Genomic DNA, 10409 nt, shown 5'->3' with positions numbered 1-10409 from the left:
ATCAGCTGAATTTGCTTTGCTACAAGAATATAAGCAGAATTTGCTTCAGAATGTACCACTGGATGGATATGGTTTGATTTCAGTCCAGAATGGTCTATTTTGAACATTCAACTTATGTGGATATTCTAATGTGTATGATAATGAATAATTAATGAAATTGTAACAAAATATTTCTTGCCTACTAAATTGCTCAAAGGATGATATAGATATGACCTAATGAATCTTTCCCTCCACACTGAAAAACAGATGAATACTAAATGTTTCCTCCTTAATTTAATCATGGTAACTTCAATACGGAGACCACAAGTAATTTGTTGAAAAGCACCATATAATCATTGTAAAGCCCAGTAGTTTAGCCTGAAATTTTTCCAAATAGGAAAGAAGATAGAGTTTTAAAATGTATTTTTTGTCACTGAATCACAACTTGGGTTTTGTGAGCTACTCAGAGGAAAGACAAGTTTTGTGCCCAAGTACCTGTTATACTGTCAGATACTAGATAAAACAACATACATAAATAAAAATCAACCAAGCAGACAGACAAATAACAACCACAACAAAAATAAGGTAGACCCTTGGCTTGCTATTATCAAGTCTGTTTCAAAAAGGAAGGCCTGGATATTCTTTGCCGTTCCTAGGTTTGACAATCACCCAAGTAAAGTGCCAAGGTTAGAACTGGAGGTGGCGGGGGGGCGGGGGGGGGGATATTCTGGAGTGCTCACCCAGCAGCAGAGTTTCAAAGATTTTATGTCAATTAAGTGGTAGATAAAAACCACCTTTCAAAAAGCCTACCACTAAAAGCTAGCTAATTCCATTTCGTATGTTTTTGATTAAAAAAAAAATGTGGAAAGTAAGAGGTAACATTCTAATGTTTCTGTTCACTGTTTCTGCTTAGATGTTTATAAATTCTGTGGTGAGTGGGGTGATCGAAAATGGGGGCAGCCAGGGGCAGAAAATATGCAGTAACTTCTTCAAAGCAAAAGCTGTTTTCTGTAACAAAGAATAAAAGTAATGTATTTCTTTGCCTCTCTGTCTCCCAGTTTGCCTTGCTCTCCTCCATCCCGCAGTCAATCCAGCCTGCCCCTCCCTGCTCTCTTATCCTTGGCGTCCAATCCCCTTCCCTTTATTCAAGACCAGGGAAGACTCTGGCTCTACAGTAACCTACATCAACGATTAGATGAGATGAGATTAGAATTAGACATGATTAGATTTGGGCTTTTTGTGTTTGAATACTTTAGCTTCTAATTTCACTTTATGAAACTCTTGAAAATTAGATTAAATATATTTACTTCTACCATAACATACATTTTATACATTTTTTATTTTTTTAGTATAACATATATTTTAAACTTTACTTCTAAGATAACTTATACCTTCATGAGATGAGGATGTTGGACTGAAGGGAGGAATCTGGGGATGGTGTTTATTTGCCAATATTTATGCTTGAAATTATCTTCGTGACAACAAGTAAGTTCTATAAAGTATAATCTTGATGAGTGCATTCCTGAGAAAATAACTTGGTTAAGAGTTGCTTTTTCTAACACTTGTTATATATCTTTATTTTATTATTTGAGCCTCTAACTACTTGACTATTTTAACTTTTGCTGCTTTTCTCACTAGGGTAGATCTTAACGATCCTTTACATAAGATTTTGCATTACATGGCATCAAATATAGTGTCTGAAGTTTTGGGAGCACTAAAAAAATGGCAATTCGGAAAAATAACTAAGATGCCATCTATTGAGATTCCTGGGTAAGGTGTTTGATCAGCCTAGTCTACTTATAATTAATTCAATTAATATATTTGACTCCAGTAGGTGGTGAGCACTGTGCAAGGAGCTGGTGAAAGAAGAAAAAAGAAAAATGACATCAATCTTGTCCTCTACAGCTTCCATGATAAAGAGAAGAAAGAATAAAATGATAGGAAGGATAAAATATTGTGAAAGCACTGAGCAGAGCAATGAGCAATGATTTTTACTTGCAAGATCTCATGGAGAATAAATCAATTAACTCAGTTTAATTTCATAAATCTTTATGGATGGCAATTACATGCCTGGCTCTGTGGCAGGTGCTGGGGTTATGAGGGTCTATTAAGCTACCGTGCAAGGGTCTCATAGTCTAACCAGGAAACAGACAAACAAATAAACAACCAAACAGGCATGAATGGAGGCATAAAAGAACATAGTCCATCTTTAGAAATTACACATAGGTTAATATTCCTGCGTTATAAATGGAAGCGAGAGGAAGTTATTGGAAATGTCATTATGGACCAGATGAGAGAGAATCTTGTATGTCGTGCAAAGGACTTGAATTTTAATATTAAAGTATTATATTTTATGTTTAAGATTGGCCATTTCTAGCATTAGAGTGACTACAAAATATTTATGCATACCCCTATCATAAGACCAATGCTACATGAGATATTTTATGTTTTAACTCTGTTTCTTTTGCTATATTCTAAATTCCTTCAAGGTAACCAAAATATCTCGATTACCATACCACATCCATAGTAGGTGTAATGTGAATGTGATTTGGACTTAATTATCAGCACATGTTATTTTAAAGGAAAAAATATTTAATATAGACCAAATACACTAACTGCTTCCTAAACAGTGGTTTACAAAATAAGCAGATATTTCCAAGTTCAAATATGCTGTTTTTCTCCAAACTGATCTTTGTTGCAGATACAACCTCAATTCCAAGCATAATTGTTCCTATAATCCTAAAAGTAGCAGTGAATAAATTAGAAGAAGTAATGAACAACGAGTAGTTTGCTATTATTAAATAGACCCTTTTTTTTTTTTTTAAGTGTAAAGGGTTTTTTTTAATTATGTGTAACACAAAGTTATTTAAGTCAATAAATTTTTAAGGAATTTCACATGTTCTGATTCTTTCCACTGCCAATCACCTTAGTTCCTCCAAACTCATAATCTTCAAGATAAAGTAGCCCTTTCAAAAAGAAGTTATCGTGTGAGTCAGCCCACAATTCTTTTAGTTAGGCTTCTTTGATCTCCAATGAAATATGGACACACTTCAAAATTCCCCACCTGTAATCTTTGGGATCCAATTTCCTCAAGCGATTTACTTTAGGACCGTGTTTAGGGTCAGGCGATGGATCTGCCTGGTTCTGAATTTGACACCCTCTAAAAATGTATTAGGTTCAAATCATATTCACTCCTAAGCCATCACACCCTAGAACAGTACAGATCATTGGGATATGCCAATACCTTTTTAAATTATCCAGACACTGTGTTCAAGATAAAAGCCTAAAAAAAGAAGCCATCTTTGTTTCATGTCAACATTAAAATTAGAGTACTAAATCAATACAGCTGATAATTTAAAAGCTTAAGATATGAGAGAAATTATCAGCCCTATAGTCCTGGAAGCAATCTTTATGTTTATCAATACACCCCCATCACTTGACTCTCTTTTAGGTATCATGTTCCTTCTTATCTGTATCAAAACTCATACTGAACAATGAGTTCTGGGTTGCAAAAGAGGATTTATTTTTGCACCTGTCTATAAGTCTTTGTCCACAAATTAAACAAAAACAAACACAAGTGCTATAATAGACCCGTTTTTATGGAAGATTTGGCGACCTGTTTATGGATCATCCAGGGGAGAAGCCATCCTAAGCTCTTTTACCCACTGCAGCCTTTTTTTAAAGGAATGCTAATACCTGAATAATGTCAGGAAATACAAATGATGCACTTCCCTTTTTCATGATTTTAAAACTCTTACTTTTAACCAGTCAGGATTCTAGCAGTTAAAAATCAGGACCGGCTAATATTCCGTGTTTATGTTGTGTTTCCTAGGTTATCTGAGATGCTCAATCCTTGACTCAGACACTAGTTTAGCTGTTGATGGGCTCCTTAGGTTCCCAGGGAATACAAGCAGAAAATGTGCACCAGGCAGATGCACAATCTTTATATTCGCCTGGGCTTCAGCTCGAAGTCCCTGGCTGGACCCCTACCCTGCTGAGCTGCATTATTCCATTATTCCGTGGGTGCGGTACAATGGTCCATTTGGCTAAGAGCAGACATGAGAAGCCTAGCTCCTGCCTTCATTTTTTTTTTTTTTTTAAGGTGTAGGCTTATTTATTTATTTATTTTTGGCTGTGTTGGGTCTTCGTTTCTGCGCGAGGGCTTTCTCTAGTTGCGGCGAGCGGGGGCCACTCTTCATCGCGGTGAGCGGGCCTCTCACTATCGCGGCCTCTCTTGTTGCGGAGCACAGGCTCCAGACGCGCAGGCTCAGTAATTGTGGCTCACGGGCCCAGTTCCTCCGCGGCATGTGGGATCTTCCCAGACCAGGGCTCGAACCCGTGTGCCCTGCATTGGCAGGCAGATTCTCAACAAGTGCGCCACCACGGAAGCCCCTCCTGCCTTCATTTTTCTGAATCCTTCCCTGGTCCCACTCACTTTCTTTTATTTATTTATTTATTTATTTATTTATTTATTTATTTAGAATATAGTTGTGTTAGTTTCAGGTGTAGAGCAAAGTGATTCAGTTATACATACATATATATCTATTGTTTCAGATTCTTTTCTCTTACAGGTTATTACAAAATATTGAGTATACAAAATACTGAGTATTCCTTGTGCTATACAGTAGGTCCTTGTTGATTATCTATTTTATATATAATAGTGTGTATGTGTTAATCCCAAACACCTAATTTCTCCCTCCCCCCCCCACTTTTCCCCTTTGATAACCACAAATTTGTTTTCTACACTCCATTTTCGAAAAGCAGAGAAGACTCTTACGATACCAGCCACATAGGAGAGCAGAGAACTATGTGAAGAAAGCAGTTTTTAAAGGAGTACAGTCCTGTACTCTTTGTAATTCATTTCCCCTCTAAAAGCTACACCCCTTAGTGTGGTAGCTTATTTATGTGTCCTTGGCGTATATTCTTCTCTTGGAGTGAGAGGAGTCCTTGATTTATCCTAAGAGATGAAAGATTGTGACCAACTCAAACCTACGTAGAATTGGTGTCAGAAGGGACTTTTGAGATGGTCCAGACCAGAGGTTCCCAGCCTTGACTTTGCCCCAATGTCCCTGAAGAAAGCAACATATCCCATCAGTAACATCGAGTGTGGTGACTAGTGAAGGGATTCTTCAAAAGAGAGCACAGAAAGGGACCTCACTGGACTTCGGCAGGGTACTACGGCACTTGTATCATTTTAAACACCAGCCTGCCACCAGTGCCAGCCAGGACATTCTGATACACTGCTTGGCACAGAAGTGGCTGGGGCAGGGGAGGGGGGGACATTAATGGATTGTTGTTTTAAACAATCTTCTCTATTTAGAGAGGAGAACACAGAGGCTCAGAAAAGTTAAGAGATTTGTTCTCATCCCACAGCTAGTGACTGACTCAGACGTAGAAACTAGAAATCTTACCTCCTTAAATGATTTTGTTGCACTCTACTGCGTCCTGTCCTCATTAAATCCAGATTTTGTAGAGCATTTTTCTGTGCCTAAGAAAAAGAAAGAAGGATGAAGGAAGAAAGCAAAGAAGGAAGGAAGGAAGGAAAGAAGGGAAGGAGCAAACAACAATAAAATACAAGGGAACAAAAACAGAGGGCGTGACCCAGAGGAGCCCGGTAGCAGAATTCAAATCGAATAGTGTATGTGAGGGCTGTCATATGGTGATTGGACTCTGAAAATGGGGGCTGGAGGGGTTGGTAGATCAACAATTCAGAAAGACTTGGGAAGAACTTAATCTCATACTGACTTTGTGGGCAAGAAGAACGGCTTGTATTCGAGCAGGCTCTTGCCTGTTTCAGTGTTTTTTTCCCTGGGAAGACCCCAGTCTCCAAAATGGGGACAACCCCATGGAACATCAACAAGACTCTTCAGCTGTCAAATCCTGTCCACACAGGAGAGTTGTTGGAATTCTAAGGTCAGGGTTTTCTTCTTTTTCCTTAAGATTCTTATTTTTGTTCAAATGTAAACAGTCCAGAGGAAGCACCCAAGAGAGGTTTTGATAAGGGCTGGACATTGAGCATAGGAAGATACTGACCATGTGGGTAAAGTTATTAGAGTTCCCTCTGGCAATGGAGCGATTCCAGAAGGATTTTGTGCAGCTCAGGTGCTGAAGATGAGCACGACATGGAGTATATTTCTGTCTAACTTTGACCTTGCGCAGAAGGAAGTCTTTTCCTCTCATTTCCAGTTAAGTTAGAAGAAAATGATTGTTTTTTTCCAGAATCGTAGAGAAACTGAAAATGAATTAAGGTTGGAAATGTTTAAAAGACTATTTGGGGCAGCACAAAAAAATACACTCTCTAGAGTAAATGCATTTTTGAGTTTGTTTAGTTTATTCTAGGCCTCCTAAGAATCCAGAATATGTCCAAATACATCATTAGGATTAATGTTTATCAAGTACTAACTATGCTCTTGTCACTGTGCAGGTAGTTTACTTACATTTTTGATGGGGAGCAGGGTCCAGCCAATATTTCCATCCCTCTGCTAGAGAAAGCTTTCTCCTTTCATTGGAGGAGCAGCCCTGGTTCCTTCCACGTGATCTGGTGGGCATGCCACTCTGGTATCCTGCACATCTCTGTCATTTCTCCCTCCGCTCTCTTCCCCATTCCTGCTCCCATTCCTCACCCCGCAAGCTTACCACAGGGACATACTCACATCCCAAGTGAGGGCTATGGGTTCGCTCTCAATAATGTGAATTTGAACAACAGTACTGAAGGGCACAGGAGACTGAAGTTGAATATTCTCATGCTAGGAGTCTACAGGGTGGTCTCTGGTCCCTCCTGTTGAGATCGTCAAAGCTACCCCAGTACCCAACTTCTCCAAGTCCTGACTGTTCCTTCTTTAGACTCTTTGAGCCCCTGTAGGTTACAGTATCCCCTTCCCCCTTTTGACTGAAATTAATCAGATTTTACTCTTTTTAAACAGAAGAACCATTTTGCATATACACTTGCAGGAATAGAGAGGTTAAACAAAATCACGCAGCCTAAGATTTTTATGGAAAACTACATTTTCAAGAGACAGTTCTATTGTTTGTTGATGTGTTGGCTTGTTTGGTTTTTTTTTTTTCAAGTCATCTTATTCTTTTATTCCTTTACTTAAACCAACTCCAGTGCCAGAAATGAAAGGATTGCCTGTGGCCACCTTGACAAAACACTCTAATAGTCATTTTAAGTGTATAAATTGAAACCCACTAGAAAATTCTGATTACCCTTTCTGGTGAACTCTGGAGTGGCAGGTATATCTGTAAACTGTGATTGTTTGCACTTGAAAGGATTTTGCTCCACTTCTTTGGTGTTCTCAAAACACCAATTCTTCTTTACCACTCTGCATTAAAAACTCAAGGCTAACTTCTTCATTCCCCAAAGCTTTTCTAAATAATATTCTTGGTTTGAAATAGGCTCTTAGAGTAGGACAATGGTTGACTATAGATATTGGAAAGTGTTGGCTAATTCTTCCATTTTTGTTCTTGTGCATCAGCAAATGCATTTCTGTTTATGACCCTTGAATCAAAAGAGAATGCTGGAGAAATTAAACACCATTAATAATTCAGCAAGTAGGATGCATAATTTTATCCTTCTTTATAAGATAACATGCTGACATTGCTGTATTCAGTAAGGCTGATTTAAATAGGTATGATTACAGAGAGTCTGCATTTAAGGAAACATTAATACTTCCCTTCACCTTCAGAAAAGATACACTGAATTCGTTTTCTCCCCCAACAAAGAATAATATTTCTGATAATGGAAACACCCAAAGATTCTGATAGAGATAAAAATTTAACATGTATCTTTGGAGACATTTATTTCATTGCATGCTCCTTACCCTGTTCTTAGAACACGAAGGATGTGGAGCAATCGATGTACCTTTGTGACACATCACTGCTGAATGCCAAGCGTAGTTGAAAAGAAATTCAAAGAAAATGTGCTGGATAACCATTCTAATTCCTCTCATTTGTCTAGAGAATTTTTGGTAAAGGGAATTGCTAACTGAATAAATAAAACATGATTGCTCAATACCTCCTGTCCAATTTTTCTTTCACTAGGTTCACAGTTATTTTCATTCATTCCCCAAAGTCTCTACTATTAAAAAGATGGGTAAACTGCAGATTGAAGCTCGTTATAGGCATCGAGGCACAAAGAAAAGGAATCATTTCACATTTCTGAGAACTATTGTATTGCCTCTAGAGTGAGTTTTACTTTAACATAAATATCATTTCGATTCAATGGAAGTTAGGTAAAATCAAATGACATTATTGTGTTTAGAAATCTAGAGGCAAATAAAACATCCAAAATACAATACTTAGATGCAATTCTCTCCCTTTCGATGGTAGATAATCTTAGTAGTAGGTTTTATTATATCCACTCCAAAATATTATTTTCCTTTCGTCCCTTTCTATTACAAAATAAAATAAAAGGATTCCAAGATACTTTTAAAAGGAAATATTATTATAAATTAGAATTTGTAATATTTGGAAAGTTTCAATTATCTGTGACCCCTATAATTCATACGTTGTTGCATTTAATGTTGTCCCAGAGGTCTTTGAGACTGTCAATTCTTTTCATTCTTTTTTCTTTATTCTGCTCTGCGGTAGTTATTTCCATTATTTTATCTTCCAGGTCACTTATCCGTTCTTCTGCCTCAGTTATTCTGCTATTGATTCCTTCTAGAGAATTTTTAATTTCATTTATTGTGTTGTTCATCATTGTTTGTTTGCTCTTTAGTTCTTCTAGGTCCTTGTTAAACGCTTCTTGTATCTTCTCCATTCTTTTTCCAAGATTTTGGATCATCTTTATTATCATTACCCTGAATTGTTTTTCAGGTAGACTGCCTATTTCCTTTTCATTTGTTTGGTCTGGTGGGTTTTTACCTTGCCCCTTCATCTGCTGTGTATTTCTCTGGCTTCTCATTTTGCTTAACTTCCTGTGTTTGGGGTCTCCTTTTCACAGCCTGCAGGTTCGTAGTTCCTGTTGTTTTTGGTGTCTGCCCCTAGTTGCTAAGGTTGGTTCAGTGGGTTATGTGGGCTTCCTGGTGGAGGGGACTAGTGCCTGTGTTCTGGTGGATGAGGCTGGAACTTGTCTTTCTGGTGGGCAGGACCACATCAGGTGGTTTGTTCTGGGGTGTCCGTGACCTTATTATGATTTTAGGCAGCCTCTCTGCTAATGGGTGGGGTTGTGTTCCTGTCTTGCTAGTTGTTTGGCATAGGGTGTCCAGCACTCTAGCTTGCTGGTATTTGAGTGGAGCTGGGTCTTAGCGTTGAGATGGAGATCTCTGGGAGAGCTTTCACCATTTGATATTACATGGGGCCGGAAGGTCTCTGGTGGACCAAGGTCCTGAACTCAGCTCTCCCACCTCAGAGGCACAGGCCTGAGACCCAGCCAGAGCACCAAAACCCTGTCAGCCACACGGCTCAGAAGAAAAGGGAGAAAAAAAGAAAGAAAGAAAGAAAAAAATAAAATAAAATGTTATTAAAATAAAAAATAATTATTAAAAACAAGAAAAATTAAAAAGAGAGAAAGAAAGAAGAGCGCAACCAAACCAAAAACCAAATCTACCAATGATAACACATGCTAAAAATTATACTAAAAAAAAAAAAGGACCGAGAGAACCCTTGGACAAATGGTAAAAACAAAGTTATACAGACAAAATCACACAAAGACGCATACACATACACACTCACAAAAAGAGAAAAAGGAAAAAAAAAATCTATATATAAAAAAACAGGAGGAAGAGAGCAACCAAATCAATAAACAAATCTACCAATGATAATAAACTCTAAATACTAAACTAAGATAAACATAAAGCCAGGAACAAATTAGATGCAGAAAGCAAACCCCAAGTCTACAGTTGCTCCCAAAATCCACCTCCTCAATTTGGGATGATTCGTTGTCTATTCAGGTATTCCACAGATGCAGGTACATCAAGTTGATTGTGGAGCTTTAATCCGCTGCTTCTGAGGCTGCTGGGAGAGATTTCCCTTTCTCTTCTTTGTTCACACAGCTCCCGGGGTTCAGCTTTGGATTTGGATCTGCCTCTGCATGTAGGTCACCTGAGGGCATCTGTTCTTCACCCAGACAGGAGGGGGTTAAAGGAGTGGCTGATTCGGGGGCTCTGGCCCACTCAGGCCAGGGGGAGGGAGGGATATGGACGCGGGGCGAGCCTGCGGCAGCAGAGGCCGCCGTGACGTTGCAGCAGCCTGAGGCGCGCTGTGCGTTCTCCCGGGGAAGTTGTCCCTGGATCACGGGACCCTGGCCGTGGTGGGCTGCACCGGCTCCCGGGAGGGGCGGTGTGGATAGTGATCTGTGCTCGCACACAGGCTTCTTGGTGGCCGCAGCAGCAACCTTAGCGTCTCATGCCCGTCTCTGGGGCCCGCGCTGATCGCCACGGCTCGCGCCCGTCTCTGGAGCTCATTTAGGCGGCGCTCTGAATCCCCTC

The 10409-nt window shown here is 39.2% G+C and overlaps 1 non-coding gene across 1 annotated transcript; it reads right to left on the bottom strand.

Annotated features, from left to right (window-relative positions):
- Window positions 1-3434: 3434 nt before the first annotated feature.
- LOC118880406 lies at window positions 3435-3561 on the bottom strand. The gene has a single exon (XR_005016283.1). It is a non-coding gene; the product is annotated as a small nucleolar RNA SNORA40 (small nucleolar RNA).
- Window positions 3562-10409: the final 6848 nt, after the last annotated feature.

The sequence above is a fragment of the Balaenoptera musculus genome, chromosome 14 (genome assembly GCF_009873245.2).
Source record: "Balaenoptera musculus isolate JJ_BM4_2016_0621 chromosome 14, mBalMus1.pri.v3, whole genome shotgun sequence".
Classification (NCBI taxonomy): Eukaryota; Metazoa; Chordata; class Mammalia; order Artiodactyla; family Balaenopteridae; genus Balaenoptera; species Balaenoptera musculus.
This window is presented reverse-complemented; position numbering and strand designations above follow the sequence as displayed.